The 19,393-nt window shown below is 38.6% G+C and overlaps 1 protein-coding gene and 1 long non-coding RNA gene across 13 annotated transcripts in view; one reads left to right on the forward strand and one right to left on the reverse strand.

Annotated features, from left to right (window-relative positions):
* The window catches only part of SUGCT (succinyl-CoA:glutarate-CoA transferase), a 769,414-nt gene that overhangs the window by 599,846 nt on the left and 150,175 nt on the right, over positions 1-19,393 (reverse strand). The window lies entirely within an intron of this gene.
* LOC107975775 (uncharacterized) overlaps positions 12,841-19,393 on the forward strand; it is a 46,286-nt gene continuing 39,733 nt past the window's right edge. Inside the window, exons 1-2 of the long non-coding RNA XR_001719212.3 lie at positions 12,841-12,960; positions 15,672-15,728. This is a non-coding gene — a long non-coding RNA (uncharacterized LOC107975775). The remainder of the gene's footprint in view (positions 12,961-15,671; positions 15,729-19,393) is intronic.

A 19,393-nucleotide genomic window follows, 5' to 3' on the forward strand; every position in this document is an offset into this window, starting at 1 on the left:
GAAGAATGTCACTACATAAGCCTATACTGAAGGGGTAGAAAGTTATGGTCCTGCTTCTGGAGGGTGGAGTATCTACATAATTATTGAGAATTTAGCACACATTTGTCTCCCTTTATTTATTTATTTATTTATTCAATCATTTATTTAAATCAGCATGGTCAGGTATTTTTTTAAATACCTTTTTGGTTATAATTCAATACCACTTTTTTGTTGTTGATCAAATTATTCCAGTTTTGGCCATTAGGACCTCTCTCCATTGGTACCTGTGTCCCTCTCTCTCACACACCACACATCGCTGTGTGGGCTTTGTTTTTAGCACTCCCTTACTTTGTGACAATATAAGATGCTCTGGGCTCATCTTCCTATTTCCTTTCCCAGTCTTATAGGAAAGCATAAAGAGAATAGGAGTTTTAGGGTAAAGAGCAAATGTTTATTTCAGTGTCAGTCAGCACCTTATTCATTCCATACTTTTATTTAAAAGCTGATATAGGCCAGGTGCAGTGGCTCATGCCTGTAATTCCAGCACTTTTGGAGGCCAAGGCAGGTGGATCACTTGAGGTCAGAAATTCAAGACCAGCCTGACCAACATGATGAAACCCCATCTGTACTAAAAATACAAAAATTAGCTGGGCATGGTGGTGAGTGCCTATAATCCCAGCTACACGGAAGGCTGAGGCAGGAAAATCGCTTGAGGAGGAGGTTGCAGTGAGCCGAGATAGAGCCATTGCACTATAGCCTGGGCAACAGAATGAGACTCTGTCTCAAAAACAAACAAACAAAAAAACACTGATATCACACTTACTATGTGCCAGGAATTGCTCTAGATACTGGGGATACAGCAGGGAAGGAGAAAGACATAGTCCTACTCTCACGAAGCTTACATTCTAGGGTAAGCTACATTCAGACATATACAGGAAAATATCAAGAAATGATTCATGCTATGAAGAAAATGCAACAGAATCACAGAGAGCGCTCTTTTAAACTAATGGGCTTAGTAGAGGCCTCTTTGAAGATGTTATATTTAACTTAAGACCTGGAGAAGGCCTGTGAAAATCTAGGAGAAATTTTCCTTTTGTTTGAGACAGAGTCTAACTCTGTTGCCCAGGCTGGAGTGCAGTGGCACAATCTCTCATTGCAACCTCCGCCTACCAAGTTCAAGGAATTCTTCTGACTCAGCCTCCCCAGTAGCTGGGATTACAGGTACACAACACCATGCCCAGCTAATTTTTGTATTTTTAGTAGAGGCAGGGTTTCACCAGGTTGGCGAGGCTGGTCTCGAACTCCTGACCTCAAGTGATCCACCTGCCTGGGCCTCCCAAATGCTAGAATTACAGGCATCAGTCACTCTGCCCGGCCTAGAAGAAATCTTTCTAGGCAGTGAGATCAACCAGTTAGAAGACTTTAATATGCAAAAAAGCTTACATACAGTGAAGAACAGAAAGAGAGCCATTGGAGTTGGAACCTAGTAAGTAAAAGAGACAGTAGTACAAGATGAGGTCAGGAAAGTGTAAAAGGGCCATATCATATGGGTCCTTGCAGGCCTGGGTAAGGATCTGAGATATTATTCTAAGTGTCATAGGAAGGCATTGATTTCTATAATTAAATCACCTGGTCATTATGGCGTATGAATAGGCAATGAATGAAAGCAAATAAAGTCACATTGCAACTCCCATTTTATAAGAAAAAACTAAAGACCAAGGAGATTAAGTATGTTAATACTTAATTCATCAACTAGGTCTCATAGTTGACGAATGGAAAAATCCTGACCCAAACCCAGGTCACTGTACTCTCTACACCATCCCTAAGCCACTAACTCCTCTCTGTTCAGCCTTTCTGCTCCCTGCCCCTTTCACCCGAGTAGTGAGTAGTTTCACATTTGTATCTTTGGTAGTATCCTTGGCTTCACATTTTATATTCCAGGCAAGTCCCCCTACATCAATGGAATGGACTAGAAGTCCTCTACTATCCCCTGTACTTACTTAGAAAACACACTGTTAACTAAATCAATAAATCCTCACATCCTTCTGCTCAACCTCACTCATTTACTAACTACAAAATATCTTATGGGGACAAAATGCTAAAAGAGAAATGAAGGGGCTAGCATTCGTAGAAAACACAACTTTCAAGAAGAAAAATTTGACCTCGCCTCAGGAAGAGATTTTGAGTTTCTGGCATCTCTCTTTTTAACCTAATACTGTTACTTTACATGTCAAACTCCCCTTGCAATTTAACTTGCTTCACTTTCTCCCTCACACCATAAGGTGAACAGATTTTTTCAGAATAACTAGGGTTGAGGAGGAAAAAAGACTCCAGAGTACATAAGGTATATTGTCCATGCCATGTTAAAAGGAGAATCAGTATTCTACCCATCTGCACCACGTTTATCAGTTTCTAGTATTTACGACTGATCAAAGCTAACACTTACTGCACACTGTTCTAAGCATTTTACATGAATTATCTCATTTACATGAATTACCTCATCATAATTTTATGGGAGAGGTACTATGATGACCCCATTTTAGAGATGAGAAAACTGAAGCACTGAGTAGTCTGATAATCTGCCCAAGGTTATATGCCTAGTAAGTGGACAAGCCAGGGTCTGAACTCATCTAGCCTGGTTTCTGGCATTCTACACTAGATACAGAATCAGACTTCTCTCAAAATTTCTGAGTGGCCCTGAACCTGGAAAAGTTTAGTTGGAACTTACTACTTGGTAAAGAAAAAATAGTGATTGAGCATCCTTTCCAATTAGGTGAACCTCTACATATAAATTTGACCTTAATTATTACATAATACATAATGCAGTACTTATTCAAAGTTTTCTGCTTTGCTGCAAATATGGTTTGGCTTCACTGCAATGTAATTAGAAATAAACTTCAACCCATAAATATTTTACCTGTAAACATTGAAAACCAGTAGAGTTGTTACATAGTTTTAAAATCTCTACTTTTATTTACTTACCAAAGAAAAAACACATAATGGAATTATTCTCTTCATAGTCATTTTTTAACTTAATGAAAGGAACATTCCTCTGAATTATCATTAACAGCAGTCAAATCATACTGATGTTTATTTTATTTATGAACTCAAAAGAAAAACAGATCCACATTATACTGAGAATAATTTTCCCAATACATATGAATCAAAATCAGACATATGAGGAAACTGGATATCAAATGCCAGAGGTAAGACCAGACAGCAAAGAGAGACAGAATTTCAAAAGCATGTTGAGAATAATACATCAAACATATTTCTTACCATGAACCACTGACCCAGTCAATCACATGACTCAAAGAGTGGTTATGAACAACTAAACAAAATGTGATGAGTAAGTGGAAATGTAGAAAAACAACATTTAATGACAGGGTGTGCTTATTTATTCCTGTGATAGCAAGTCTTCAGTTTCAAGTGTCTTCTTCAAATACTTTTTTACATTTTAGATAACAGATATTCAAAATATTTCTGCTTGTAGAATAAAATATTACATTATTCTACAATTCTAGTTTTGAAAAGTTCTAAAAATGACATGAAACTTACTTGTGTTTATTACTTTCTTCATGCATTTAACAGATATTTAATAAGTAATTATTATATGCAAGGCAATCTGTTAAGTGTAGTGGGAGATCCCAAAATCAATAAAACAGTTTCATCTCTCAGAAAGGTTAATTTATTATTTATAATTCAGAATAAAAATGATCAATACTACAAGAGACATTTTTTAAAAATCAAGAAGGGATAAAAAGTGGCATTCGAGCTAACATTTTTTGATAAAGAGAATTTAGTCATGCAAAAACAAAGGAAAGGGCCTTCCCAGTAGGAAAATATTGTGGTCACAGTCACATGTCTGGAAAAGTATTGAGAATAAAAACTGAGACAAGCTATTAAATTTAATGACCAGGAGATCACAGATGATTCTTAAAATGCAGTGTCAACAAAGCAGCAAGGACAAAATCCAGATTAACGGGGGCAAAGGAATGAATGAAAACAATGTGAGAGCCACAGGGGTATCTCAGAGCTTGTGTAAAAAGGAGAGGAGAGATACCAGACCGTAGCTTAAGCTGGTGAGCAGAAAGAATAAAGGTTTTCTTTTTGAGGATGTAAAAAAATAAAATAAAATAACTGGCCAGGCACAGTGGCTCATGCCTATAATCCCATCACTTTGGGAGGCCAAGACAGGAGGACTGCTTGAACTCACGAGTTCAAGATCAGGCTGGGCAATAAGACCTCTTCTCAGCTAAGAATAAAAAAAAAAAATTAACTGGGCGTGGTGGTGTGCACCTGTAGAACTAGCTACTTAGGAGACTGAGAAGGGAGGATTGTTTGAGCCCAGAATATTGAGGCTGCAGAGAACTATGATCATGCCACTGCACTCCAGCCTAGAACACAGAGCAAGACCCTGTCACAAAAAAATAAAAATAAAAAAATAACTGGAGTTCATCTACATATACAAGAGAAAAGAATAATCGAAGATGTGGAGTTCTAAGCAAGATGGAGACAATGAGAAAAAAAGTAGAAGAGGAGGGATTATGGTTTGAAATGTCATCTCTCATTCAACTCTTCCCTCATTCACTCAGATGGGTCATTTTGTCTTCTGGATCTCTGTCTGCTAGAATGCAAGCTTCAGGAAGCAAAGGATTTGTCTGATTTGTTTCCTGCTCTCTCTCCACAACAGGAACACTCCCAAGACACACTGTAGGCAATCAGTAACTATTAGTTAAACTCAAAAATGAATGAATAACACTGCTTTCCTCTAATTTGAAGAATTTAAAGAAGAAATGCTCAAGAGAAAAGGAGGAAAGTTAGGTACAATTCCCACAGAAAGCTACAATAGTAGAAAAGCATCTCCACAGAATGAGAAGGTCAGGCGAAATTTGCCTTGTTCAGTGGATCTGCCCACTGAAGTGACAAAGCCCAAGCCCACTTGTTCCTTCCCCACATACCAGATGGATAAACATAGAGGCTGAGTTAGGAAACAATGTCAGGGACTGAGGCCCCGTATTCAGGGTGAAGAAAGGAGGAAAGGTGGCTTAAGGAACAATGAGGGAATCTTCAGGGAGCAAGACCCTGTGGGGCTAAAATTGAGTGCAAGATGATGCTAAAGACCCACAGATGGGTAGAGAAAAGAAATAGCAAACCTTCCCTGAAGTCAGAATTGGCTTGGGGTTTTAATCATAATTATAAAGGGATGCTGGATTTTGTCAAATGCTTTTTCTGTGTCTATTGAGACAATCATGTGGTTTTTGTTTTTAATTCTGTTTATGTGGTGTACTACTCAGCCATAAAAAGGAATGAAATAATGACATTAACAGCAACCTGGATTATTATTATTATTATTATTATTATTATTCTAAGTGAAGTAACTCAGGAATGGAAAACCAAATATCCAATGTTCTCACTCATATGTGGGAGTTAAGCTATGAGGATGCAAAGACATAAGAGTGATATGCTGGACTTTGGGGACTTGCAGGAAAGGGTGGGGGGTGGTGAGGGATAAAATATTACATGTTGGTACAGTGTACACTGCTCAGGTGATGGGTGCACCAAAATCTCAGAAATCACTACTAAAGAACTTATTCAAATAACCAAACACACCTGTTCCCCCAAAACCTAGTGAAATAAAAAAATTAAAAATTTAAATATGAAAAAATTTAAATTTAAATTTAAAAAAAAGAATTGGCCTAGGAATAGGGAGTGGGGTGAGTCTGTTGTAAATGGGGTGACCAATGGGTTCCATGAGATAGCACTAGGCATATCAAAAGTAAACAAGTTGAATAAAGGCTACTTCCTTCTAACTTCTACAGATTTCTTTCATTATTTCGTGGAGCCCAAGGGGCTGTTCCTTCCATAGGAGTGATTCATTCTGGGAAGGGCTTCACATCCTTTGTCTGGTTATTCTAGGACCCTCTCCAATTCTCTATTTGTCACATTTTCCTCTAGTTCTGATTACCATTGCCTTTATGTCCTGGTGCTCTTTTGTTACTGTTTCTTCAACATCATTCTTTTTTTTTTTTTTTGAGATGGAGTCTCACTCTGTTGCCCAAGCTAGAGTGCAATGGCACGATCTCAGCTTACTGCAACCTCTGCCTCCCGAGTTCAATTAGCCAATTTCTGGCTAATTTTTTTATTTTTAGTAGAGACGGGGTTTTGCCATGTTGGCCAGGCTGGTCTCAAACTCCTGACCTCAAGTGATCCACCCACGTCAGCCTCCCATAGTGCTAGGATTACAGGCATGAGCCAACACCATTCAATAATGTATTATCCCCTCCAAAACGGGGAGAGAGGTGGCACAAAACGATGGAAGTATGGAATATAATGCATGTAGGCATTCTTTAGACTGTTCCCCTTTCTCACAAGGCAATAAGCTAACTTGCACAGGTCTTTGTAAGGTATGGACAGTGTGAAAGAGAAGAAATGGGCCAGGCGCGGTGGCTGACGCCTGTAATCCCATCTACTCAGGCGGCTGAAGCAGGAGGATCCCTTGAACCTGGGAGGCGAAGGTTGCAGTGAGTCAAGATCGCGCCACTGTACTCCAGCCTGGGCAACAGAGCAAGACTCCGTCTCAAAAAAAAAAAGAGAAGAAATGGCAAATCTGAGAGACATTTAAAGGATGGAATCACAAGTCCTGGGAACAGACTGTAGGGAATAAACAAGAAGTTACCAAGAGAGTTCCAATGTTTTTAGCCTAGAACTTACAAGAAATGCGAATTTACTTTATAGAAACAGCTTTCTTGGCCGGGCGAGGTGGCTCACGCCTGCAATCCTAGCACTTTGGGAGGCCAAGGCGGGCGGATCACCTGAGGTCAGGAGTCCAAGACCAGCCTCGTCAACATGGTGAAACCCTGTCTCTACTAAAAACACAAAAATTAGCCAGGCGAGGTGGCAGGCACCTGTAATCCCAGCTACTCGGGAGGCTGAGACAGGAGAATCACTTGAACTCAGGAGGCGGAGGTTGCACTGAGCCGAGACTGCACCACTGCACTCCAGCCTGGGTGACAGGGCAAGACTCCATCTCAAAAAAAAAAGAAAAAGAAAAAAAATGGCTTTCTTGGTGAAGAAATATGCTAGAATAGAGTGGGATTGTTTGTTTGGGGAAGGGGTATTTATTTAAAGGTGTCGATAGGATGTCCAGGTGGAGATGCCTATGAGTGGTTGCCATCCAGCCACTGGAGCCCTGAATAATGATGAGACACAGTCATGAATACTTAGTGGTCATCTACACTGAGGCTTGGGGTAGGCAGGATTCTAAGATGGCCACTAAGAGTCCCATCCTCTGGCATATACATCCTGTACAATGCAATGTCACTCTCATAATTAGGTCTGTAATCAGTTAATAATGAATTCATCAAAAAAGAGATTATCTTGAGTGGGCCTGGTCTAACTTTTAAAGGAAGGTGAAGCTCAGAGAGTCATGCTCCTGTTGGCCTTGAAACCCACAACCTCCATGAGCTCTAGAAACTGTATTCTGCCAACAATCTAAATGAGCTTGGAAAAGACCTCTGAGGTCCTGCTGAGAAATTCAGTCCAGCAGATACCTGAATGGCAGCCTTTTAAGACCTGAGCAGAGACTCCATCTAAGTCATTACCAGACAACAGACATATAGAAACTATAAAATCATAGTTTGTGTTGTTGGAAGGCACCTTTCATATTGCATTTCTGATAATCTGTTATGCAGCAACAGAAAACTAACACAAGGGTAAAGCCACTGAAGTGGATGACTAGACTGGATAATTGGAGGGAAAGCAGAGGACAAGGGCAGACCACTGGAGTCAACCAAGGAGGGGACAAAAAAAACAGGTGGGAAGAATAACAGGTGGTGTGGTGTCTAAAGGCCAAAGGAGGAGAGTGTTAGACGGAAGAGTGTTGAATGTATATCAAAGGCATTATCAGTAGCAGGATGGGAGTGTACAGTCTAATGCAAAGCATTAAGAAAATAATTAGTGGGTAGGAAGCAGAAACCTCAAATACTAATAACATATGAAGTTTGGCACTGAAAGAGGAAAGAAATAGAACAACAGTGGAAATGCACAGCCACATCACCAAAAATGGAATCAAGTAAAGGTTATTCATGATGTTACCCTTTCCAGGGCTACACAGACTTTAATAAAAAATTAATAAAGATTCAAAAGCTTTCTCTACAACTAAAGGAATGAAGCTCTCTTAGTGGAATTTCAAGCATTTTCTTAGAACTATTAAGTAACAGAGCTACCCCACATATCACAAGCTCATGAACCAAGCCCCAGCATGAAATCAAAATAAATGAACTTAGACACTCTCCCTACATCTGATCATTCTGATCAACCAAAATCCCAGAATGTAATGGTGAATCTGACGATTACTTGTATGATCCACTGCACAGCTGGCACAGTCCTTCTCTGGCCATGTCACACTGCACTGCTCTCTTGAGCTTCTGTGGAATGGTTCCCAAAATAACAGGGGAGACTCACTAGACTACACAGTACATGATGAAGTTCTTTACTGATGACTCTTCTTAAAGTGATCTATCTCATGGGAGTTCCAGGGAAAGGTGCAAAGCCAGGTGTGGAATAGGACAAGAAATGCATGATTTCAGTGACCAAATGATCCAGCAGGTAAAATACTTGTTACGTGTTTACGCTTCAAGCAAAAATTCATGTAAAGAATACAGGTACATAATGCCAAGGATTGCTGTATTAATTAAACAAACTCAGTGATTTAAAAAACAATCTGAAGAATAGCAAGTGAGAGAAAACACACTTTATATTCTCCTATATTAATGCTGTTTTATTTGAAAGTTTTAAAAATCTGGTATGCACATTTCATTGTTTTCATTCAGCAAATACTTATTACTTCATTCAGGCACCGTGCTAGGTGCTGAGACAGAATGGTGAAAAGAGATGAATTTTCTGTCCTCATGGAAAAACGGTCTAGTGTAAAAGACACACACTAAACACTATAAAACCCAGTGACTTAGAGGGACGATATGCTGAGATTATAATAATAATAATACCCAGTGACATGAGGAGTTGAGGGACACAGTCTGATTGAAAACAGGCCTAGAAGACTTACTTCAAACATGAGTTTGCATGACAACTGTGTTATTTTCACACCTCCTTGCCTCCTCCCCAAACTCATACAAAATGCTTTTGTTAAATATTACTGCCATTTTATGGCCATCACTTCACAGGAACGGGAACACTGAGAATATCCCACTGCACACACAAACACCTGGATAATCATTCCTCTGTTCTTACTAACGCATCTCACCAGAGAATAAAATCAAGGAAACTGATTTCAGAAATTCACTAACTTACATTACAGTCAGAACTCCTCATCAACAGACCACATGGCACAAACTGGATGGCTTTTAAGATCTAAGCTGCAAGCTATAGACATGTTTGGGCTTTTCAACATCACCCCTAAGAGACCTCAAAGGTATACTAACACAATCAGCCTTTGATGACATACTATATCATATATCCATATACTCATATGTCCCTAATTCAGCACATTTGCATATGATCTGCATTCTAACATACCCACAACTATGTTTTATATGTGAGAAGACTGTAATATGATAAAACCCTTAAGGAGGCACTCTGCTTTGTTGTGTCAATTCTTATATTCATCCAACAATGATTGTTATCTTAGCCATATCTTCCATTCACCCTTTAACCACAATTGGAGGGCTAGACAGTTCTGAAGAGGGCAGAATTTTTTAATCTTTTTTTACATCCTCAGCAGTCTGGCGAAAAGGAATTTGGACCCTGATTCAACAGGCCTGAGACCCAGTCTCAGCTCAGCCCTCATTACACTCCCTTGGACAGCAAAGTCCTGTATCTTGAGTCAAGTTTACAAAATAGCACTAACCTCCTCACAGCCTTGTCTGTATGACTTCAGGGTAACATCGTAAAAAGTGCTTCAGAAATACTCAAAAGTAAGAAGAATTGTAAAATATAATTTTAAAAATATCATCCAAGGGAATACACACAAAACAGCTTACTTAGGGTTTTGCTATACAACAATTTTATAATTTCAATAAATTAGACTGACATTTTCCATCTTTCACTAACACAAATAATGCATCCAGGAAAAACAACCCCCCTAGACGGCAAGCCAGGTTTAGTCAGTTTTAGACATTCCAAGTATACTGGCTGTTCTAATTAATCAAAGAATAATTTCTGAACTGCTAATTTTTACCTTATACCAATATTAAACATACATTAAAACACTGTTGATAGCAATACATTTTCATGTGTAAAAAAATAAAAATAAAAAAATTGTTGATTCCAAAAAATACCAGTGAAACCATTGATTAGACATCTGCAGTTTGACTATAAAATAGCAAAATCGATTTCTAATAAGATTTCCAAGAAGTATTATCAGTTTACTGTCAGAGATTATAAATTGGCAACTGATAAGCATGATTTAGTTCATTAATTTTTTTTTTTTTTTGGCCTACATAGTATTTTAAAACCCAAGATATTTTATATAAAAAAATCAGTTTTCTTCAAAAATTGCAAACCTGGCTACACTGGGGCTAGTGGTGTGCTGCAGCTAGCTTGTACTTGCTCATTGAGCCAATTATTAGTATCTCTTCTAAACATGTGCAGTGACAATCATAGTAGAGGCTTGAAATTAGCTATGTGGGAGTGTTTACACCATGAGAATTGGCAAATGCAACCTGTGACAGTTTGTTGTTGTTGTTTTTCTTGTTTTAATGAGCCAGTTGTTAAACATTTACCAGCACACCACTGCACTGGGATCACAATGTCACATGGTAGCACATGCTGGAGAGAGTAGTGACTCTCTCCTCAGACAGGATGTGGGCTCTTTAGTCCATATCCATCACCATTTCCTATTGTTTTTCGTCTGACTCAGTTCACTTATTTTAATTACCCGTCTGGCATAGTTAAGCATTTGACTTTGCAACTCCTGGTTTACGGTCAAAACACACATTCAAAACACACTCTTAGATGATAACATGGGGGAAAAAATCAAGTCACTGTGCTTGTTTGAAAGTTTAAAAAATAAAAGGCTTAAATTGAACACTGTTGGACAAATTGAAATACCATCTTTAGATGCCTTTTTGTTCCTTTTCAAACCATTGTTATTCAAGCACAAAAGAAGACTGTAACATACATTTCAAGTCACAAAGTAAGAAGTCAGCAAAAAACAAATTTTTTAAAAGAGAAGATAATTATTTAATCATATATTTTTAAGAAACAAACTATAAAACCTGGAACTTTTTATTTCTAGTGAAAAAGCCATCATTGCTTCTCAAAAGCAGGTTTTCTTCATTTGTCTAAAAACCTTATACGGATATTTGACGGAACTCTTGAAAACCTGGACCCAAAAAAAAAAAATTCCTTCACAAGAGAAACCTCTGATTAAATGAGTATTTCAGTAAGAATGTCTGAACATGAAGCCAGACATGATAGTGGTCAGGAAAATTCCCTTTCAAGTCACATTAAGTGGATTCCTACACAAATGACTGCAGTGTATCCTGTTCTAATATATAGGTCTGTGTTTCCCACGACAATAATGATTGCACGTATCAGTCTCTTCCCCTGGGGCATGAACTTCATAGTCCTACCCACTAAAAGAAAATTATTGTTCAAAAACCACTTCCAAGGTCCTAAGAACAAATACAGATGACAAAATTGAGGAAAGAACAAAGACCAATGGAAGTTCCTAAAACAGTTCCCATCAATGGGTTTTGTATTTCTTGACACTGTCCTAACAGTAATCACTTCCACCATTAAAACTATGCAATATGAGCAACTATGAGAAGTCTCTATCCCAATGCACCACTTTAAAAAATCTGTCTTCCTTCCTCTTCCCCTCACTAACCTCACTTTCAGCCTCAGGCCTACTTTAGCATGGTGACTGATCTTTTTTTTTTTTTTTAAATCAAGATACTCAAAAATAACAAGTATTTGGAATTCTATCCTAGTCCCCAAATTATAAGGTCAACATTACTTAGCCATGCATGGCTTGTAGCTAACTTCAAGAAAAAAAGGTTAAGGAAACACAAAGGAGGCAAGGAAGAGAGGGAGGATGGTAAGGGAAGGAAGGGAAAGGAAAGGAAGGACATCAACATGTTTTGAGGTTACATGAGGCAAAAAAAAAAAGGCTATGTTTAAAAAACAGAAGGAGGAAAACAATATCATGTGTCTTCTTAGATTCTTAATATAAATTTTGGGCAGGGACAAAATTCAAATACCATTGTTATGAATCATCTTGAAAAAAATTTCATCTCTGAGTTTTGACATCCTTCATGTATATAGGACATGCTTGAGAATACATTAGAAAGTTCAGGAAATGATGTAGTTTAGAGTCAAGAGGAGTTTGTGGATAGAACCCAAAACAAAACAAGACCCAAAAAAAGAGAATAACAGTTTTATCTGTAGTGGGTAATATGTGCTGGCTGTACTAATTCATGTTGAGCTTTGTTTCAGTGTACTGATTTTCACCAATTTAATGGTAAAGGTCTGGACGTCAGTTACCTCAAGATCTCTTTTAGCGAAAGAGGTCAATGTGCACTGGAGTACTTTTCCTCAAAATGATCAGGTTTGCATCACAGCTCACTACCAAAGAGGTCTTTCCTGAACATTCATGTTATCTCAGTTCTCTGCCTACTCTACGAATCAGCCAGAATCCATAAGCTTCACATGGATGTTTACAATAAGAAATACACCATCAGCATGTTTCATTTAATTTTGGTTGAAGTATTTTAACATGTACATTACCCTAATTGAAATTAAAAAAAAAAAAGTAGTAGCAAAGTAAGACTCTTACTTCATAATGGAAGACATCATAATTGCAAGACTATCAAAAAGTAAACGCTTTAGGTAAAAATCAGGCTTTGCTGCAACCAATGGGCTCCTAGGGCAGGACATGCACGGCTAAGGAATGTAGTAATAAGGTGAAAATGGACAGAAGAGGGATTGAAGGAAAGAGAAGAAAAAGGAGAAACTAAGGTAGTGGTAATAATAATATAGTCATAAAGCTAACACTTATTTGGTGCTTACTATGTAATGGGCACTGCCATAAGAACTTAACAAAAATTAATTCATTTTAATCCTCAGCAATCCTTTGAGGCAAACACTATTATTATTCCCATTTAGTGAATGAGGAAACTAAAGCATAGAGCATTTCATGACTTGCTTGAGGGTCATAGCTACTTAGCAGTATATTGAGGATTTAAATCAATGTAGTTTGGCTCCAGAGTCCATGCTCCTAACCACTACTCTAGAGGCCTATATAGGATGGTTACCAAATGGAAAGAAGTGGGTTCAACAATAAGCTCGAAATCAATTACACACACACAAACTCACACACACACGAGAGAGAGACTAAGGTTTTCCTAACCACTACCCTAGAGGCCTATACAGGAAGGTTACCAAATGGATAGAGAAGTTAATTCAACAATAAGCTTAAAATTAATTACACACACACACACACACACACACACACACGAGTCACTCACTCTTTCTCTCTCCCTTCCCCCTCTCTCTGAGATTTTGCCTTATAAGGGAAAAAAATTTGCATTGCATTGAAATTAAAATATTCTCCTACTAATAACTACAATATAAAATGTAGTATGTACTTGACAACAAGTAACACGTGCTATTACAAACATTAGAAAAGAACACAAAAAGCCTTCTCCAGAAACATGGGTACACAACATTTTGACCACCAAAGAGATCCCATTTGTAGGGCAGCCCAAGAGCACACAGTGCCATCCAGCGATAAAGTAGGTGAAGCACGTGTTCATCCTCTTCCGCAAGGGAATCGAATATTTAAGTTTAGTCTTTTCAATAAGCAATTCAGAATTTTCACATAAAAAAAGGAAACTAGCATAAGTAATAACCTATCTTTTATTTTCCTATGACTTGCACAAAATTACCTTACATTTAAATTCTCCACTATTTCTTAATTAAGTATATAAATTCAGACAAGACCAACCCAAACTACTAACTTAAGGCATCCAAACTATTAACAGCATCTCAGTCGCCCAACAAGGATATATTATCATCATATAGGGTACTTTTGTGCTGCCTAACATGACTTTTCAATTAGTGTGTTTTGCAGAGTTCAGAAACAGTCAGTGATTAAGGCTGAAAGCACCTGCCCTACACATGGCAAAGTAAATCACGACTAGTTCTGCCATCAGCAGCACCTACACTACAGAACCTCCAAAAAGAAATGGGTGCAGCAATTAAGCATATGGTAGAGGAGAGATAAGGGGGTGTAAGGAGAAGAACTGGGCAGGCGTTAAAAAATGCAAAATTTATCTATGCACCTAAATAGGCAATTATTTTTACAAAATTCTCATACAGACAATGTTTACATTATGACATAACTAAATTCTAAAGTTTAGTTTTCATCCGAAGCCACAACATTATGGCCAATTATACCACTAAAAGAAAATATTTATTTATGTCCCTGGAAGAAATTCAAGAAACATTCATTAGTGATTTTTTTCTTTTATTTATTTGTTTGTTTGTTTATTTTTGGAGACAGAGTCTTCCTTTATCACCCAGGCTGGAGTGCAGTGGCACAATCTCAGGTCACTACAAACTCCATCTCCCAGGTTCAAGTGATTCGCCTGCCTCAGCTACCCCAGTAGCTAGGATTACAGGCATGCGCCACCATGCCCAGCTAATTTTTGTATTTTTAGTAGAGCTGGGGTTTCACCATGCTGGTCAGGCTGGTCTCGAACTCCTGACCTCAGGTGATCTGCCTGCCTTGACCTCCCAAAGTGTTGTGATTACAGGCGTGAGCCACCACACCCAGCCTGTGAGTTCTTTAAATGTAATTTTTTTTCTAAAACACTTACCAAACTTTTCATAGTAGTTATCACTAAGCAGTGGAAATGCAAAAAAAAAATTTACTTATTAAATTATACATTTGTATCATTTTGGCATTTTTTTAATATGAATTTCTTTTGTTAAAGATATGAAAAAGTACTATGCTCCATACTTTTACAGTCATAATGAAGAAACACTGAAAGATAAGACTTTGTCTCTATTTTCTGTATATCTGTTACACATTTCAATCATTTGTGTAAATGATTTGCACGTACACTAATAAAACACAGTTTCTGGTTAATTTAACAATGCCCTTCACCACAGAACTACTTCAGAATCTAAGCATTTTGCGCAGCATATTTTCCAACTGACAGCTAAGCTAGCTTTTAAATTTTCATTTTTCAAAGTGCCGAGATTAATAATGCATCAACAGGGCCAGGCACGGTGGCTCACGCCTGTAATCCCAGCACTTTGGGAGGCTGAGGTGTGTGGACCACCTGAGGTCAGGAGGCCGAGACCAGCCTGACCAACATGGTGAAACCCCATCTCTACTAAAAGTACAAAAACTAGCCTGGCGTGGTGGTGGGCACCTGTAATCCCAGCTACTTGGGAGGCAGAGGCAGGAGAATCACTTGAACCTGGGAAGCGGAGGTTGCAGTGAGCCGAGATCACAATGCCACTGCACTCCAGCCTGGGTGACAGAGTGAAACTCCGTCTCAAATCATCATCATCATCATCATAACGCATCTATGGGAAGTGAATATGATTTAAAAGACTGGCATGTAAACTCTGGAACCAATATGTGACCAGCGGAATCTAACTTGAGGTTCATGTCTATGGCCATTGGAATGTCCCTCTCTGCTGCTGCTTCCTTTCAGGACAAGGGCTTCAGATGAAGAGCTCCTAAACACTCCTAAAGACTACCAGTTACACAGGTAAGCTGCTATTATTCACTTAGTCCATATCTTCGTTGCCTCAGTTGTGTTCATTGTATCCACACAGTTATCAAGCCTTAAAGTTCTGTCTAGGCTAGGCCAGACGCGGTGGCTCAAGCCTGTAATCCCAGCACTTTGGGAGGCTAAGGCAGGCAGATCACCTGAGGTCAGGAGTAGGCAAGACCAGCCTGGCCACCATGGTGAAACCCCGTCTCTACTAAAAATACAAAAAATAGCGGGGCGCCATAGTGCGTGCCTGTAATCCCAGCTACTAGGGAGGCTGAGGCAGGTGAATCGCTTGAATCTGGGAGGCGGAGGTTGCAGTGAACCAAGATTGTGCCACTGCACTCCAGTCTGAGTGACAGAGCGAGACTCCATCTCAAAAAAACAACAAAAAAAAAGCTCTTTCTAAATCACTGTATGTTCTTTTAGTCCCCTGTCCTGAGGTAGCCTGTAGAGCAAAGACATTAAGTACAGAACTATCCCCCAGACAAGCCAAGAAAGTTGCTACAATTACAACTTCAGTTTTGATTAAAAATTATTTGGGGGAACGTCAATGCCATTTAATTTTAGGAGTATCAAATGATAGTATTAGTGGAACCATCCAAGAAGCCTCTCTACATAAGAGACACACCTTGCAGGTTTACCCTAAAACACACTTTCTTTTTAAATTGTAACCCCTGGGTCTACTGCATCAGAGTTATCTGGGGTGCTGCTCCAAAATGCAGATTCCTGAATCCTGCCCCAGACTGAGTGGATCTCAATGCTTGCGTGTGAGGCCCAGGAATCATTTTTTCAAAAAGCTCACTGGTACTTTTATACATCATAAGTTCATGAATTATTCTGTGGGACAGCAGTTTTCAAACTGTGCTGCACATCAGAATCATCCGGAGAGATTTTTAAAACCTCAGTACACAGACCATGCCCTATACCAGTTAAATTAGAATCTCTGGGGATGGGAAAGAGACAGCAGAAATTCTGAAAACTGCACAGGTGATTCCAATGGGCAGCCAACGTTGAGCACTGGTGTTGTGAAGGACCAAGGTACAGCTTAGAGACCAAGTTGAGTCCTCCTGAGTGTCAAAGCACACTCAACTTGAGACTTTTAACAGTAGCAACAACAACAAAATGGTTAATACTCACTTTTTCATAGTGACAATAAGACCTAACAAGCTGCCATAAAAATCTTAAGTATGGTATAAACACAGAAAAATTCTCATTACCAAATATGACTACATACAATTAAAAAAAACATTTTCAACACTTTTAAACAAACAAAAATGCAAATCATTAATTCCAGCCTCCATTGACAGAAAACTTATGCTCTAAATACAGCTCTGAACCTGTCTTCTAAATCGGTTTCATTAAATAATATGATGAAGTGACCAATATGGTTTTTTTCATGACGTTACATACCAATCTGCAACAGCTTGGGGATAGTTAGAAAATACAGAAGTAGAATGTGTATCAGAATAAACTAAATTTCGATTCATTGACCTGATATCTCAAGTCAAGAGCTTCTGTAGTTAAAAGACTGAAAGATGGATGCACCTGATTTTCCCTCAGGGGCTTACAAGATAAGATAGTGCATTATTAAACCTGACAAAACATATCTGACTATACCGCACCGGAAACTACAGTCACAGAATTTTAAAAGTATGTCTTTACTTAATGAAGTACAAATTTCAAACTCAAACTGGGCCTACAGACTTAGCAGAAGGCAAAAGGAGAATGTACTCATTTTACCATTGTGACATGGCTTGAGTTCAATAGAATCAAAGATATAAAAGAATTACAGAGCTGTCTGGTGGAAAGGAAATCATCATTTCATAAAGGACTCAATGACTTACATGATTTCAAATCATGCTTTAAGTGTCTGCAGCTTCCTTTAAAGAAAACCTCAAAATGTATCTGAATTATCGTCTATCCTGTAAGTGTGGTTCAGTTTCAGGAAGAACTGATTGAACTGAAAATAACTATCCCACCAAGAAGACACTGTTTCTGGAACTTTAAAAAATACAGACTCTAGAGCAAGGCTGAAATTTCTTACAATTGTCTCTCAACAATGTGTTAATCCCCTGTCCCTATGAAAATCCACCTAAAATATAAAATTGCTGAAATTAAAAATGAGTACAACTCCACCAGCAATGTAAAGCTTGAATCAGAACTGATATAGACCTTCATTTGTACAGAATGTATGTATATACATATGGTATATAAAACCAAAACTGTCTGTAGCCACCTCCACCTGCTAAGGTGGTGAATTGGTTTCCCGTTACTGCTGTAACAAATTGCCCCTAAACTTAGTGGCTTCTAACAAGACAAATTTATTATTTTATAATCCTGGAGGTCAGAAGTCTGAAATCACTCCGCATGGGCTAATGTCAAGGTGTCGACAAAGCTGGTTCCTTCTGGAGGCTCTCAAGTGAGAATCTGTTTCCTTGCCTCTTTAAGCTTCTAGAGGCTGAGTGCATTTGTTAGATGTGTGACCTCGTTCGTCAAATCACTTCAACTTCTTGCTACCATTATCACATCGCAAACTATAGGACTCCCCTCTAATCTGTGGTTTCACTTTCCACTTTCAACTGCAATCTAGAAATAGGTGAGTATAGTACATATTGTAATGATATACTGAGACAGACCACATTCACATAACTTTTATTACTTTTTTTTATTTTATTATTATTATACTTTAAGTTTTAGGGTACATGTGCACAATGTGCAGGTTTGTTACATATGTATACATGTGCCATGGTGGTGTGCTGCACCTATTAACTCACCATTTAACATTAAGTATATCTCCTAATGCTATCCCTCCCCCCTCCCCCCACCCCACAACAGTCCCGGGAGTGTGATGTTCCCCTTCCTGTGTCCATGTGTTCTCATTGTTCAATTCCCACTTATGAGTGAGAACAGGTGGTGTCTGGTTTTTTGTCCTTGCGATAGTTTGCTGAGAATGATGGTTTCCAGTTTCATCCATGTCCCTACAAAGGACATGAACTCATCCCTTTTTATGGCTGCATAGTATTCCATGGTGTATATGTGCCACATTTTCTTAATCCAGTCTATCATTGATGGACATTTGGGTTGGTTCCAAGTCAATAAACACACGTGTGCTTGTGTCTATAGTGCCGCAATAAACACACGTGTGCATGTGTCTTTATAGCAGCATGATTTATAATCCTTTGGGTATATACCCAGTAATGGGATGGCTGGGTCAAATGGTATTTCTAGTTCGAGATCCCTGAGGAATCGCCACACTGACTTCCACAATGGTTGAACTAGTTTACAGTCCCACCAACAGTGTAAAAGTGTTCCTATTTCTCCACATCCTCTCCAGCACCTGTTGTTTCCTGACTTTTTAATGATTGCCATTCTAACTGGTGTGAGATGGTATCTCATTGTGGTTTTGATTTGCATTTCTCTGATGGCCAGTAATGACAAGCATTTTTTCATGTGTTTTCTGGCTGCATAAATGTCTTCTTTTGAGAAGTGTCTGTTCATATCCTTCACCCACTTTTTGATGGGGTTGTTTGTTTTTTTCTTGTAGAGTTGTTTGAGTTCATTGTAGATTCTGGATATTAGCCATTTGTCAGATAAGTAGGTTGAGAAAATTTTCTCCCATTTTGTAGGTTGCCTGTTCACTCTGATGGTAGTTTCTTTTG

This window comes from Pan troglodytes, chromosome 6, assembly GCF_028858775.2.
Source record: "Pan troglodytes isolate AG18354 chromosome 6, NHGRI_mPanTro3-v2.0_pri, whole genome shotgun sequence".
In the NCBI taxonomy this organism is placed as follows: domain Eukaryota; kingdom Metazoa; phylum Chordata; class Mammalia; order Primates; family Hominidae; genus Pan; species Pan troglodytes.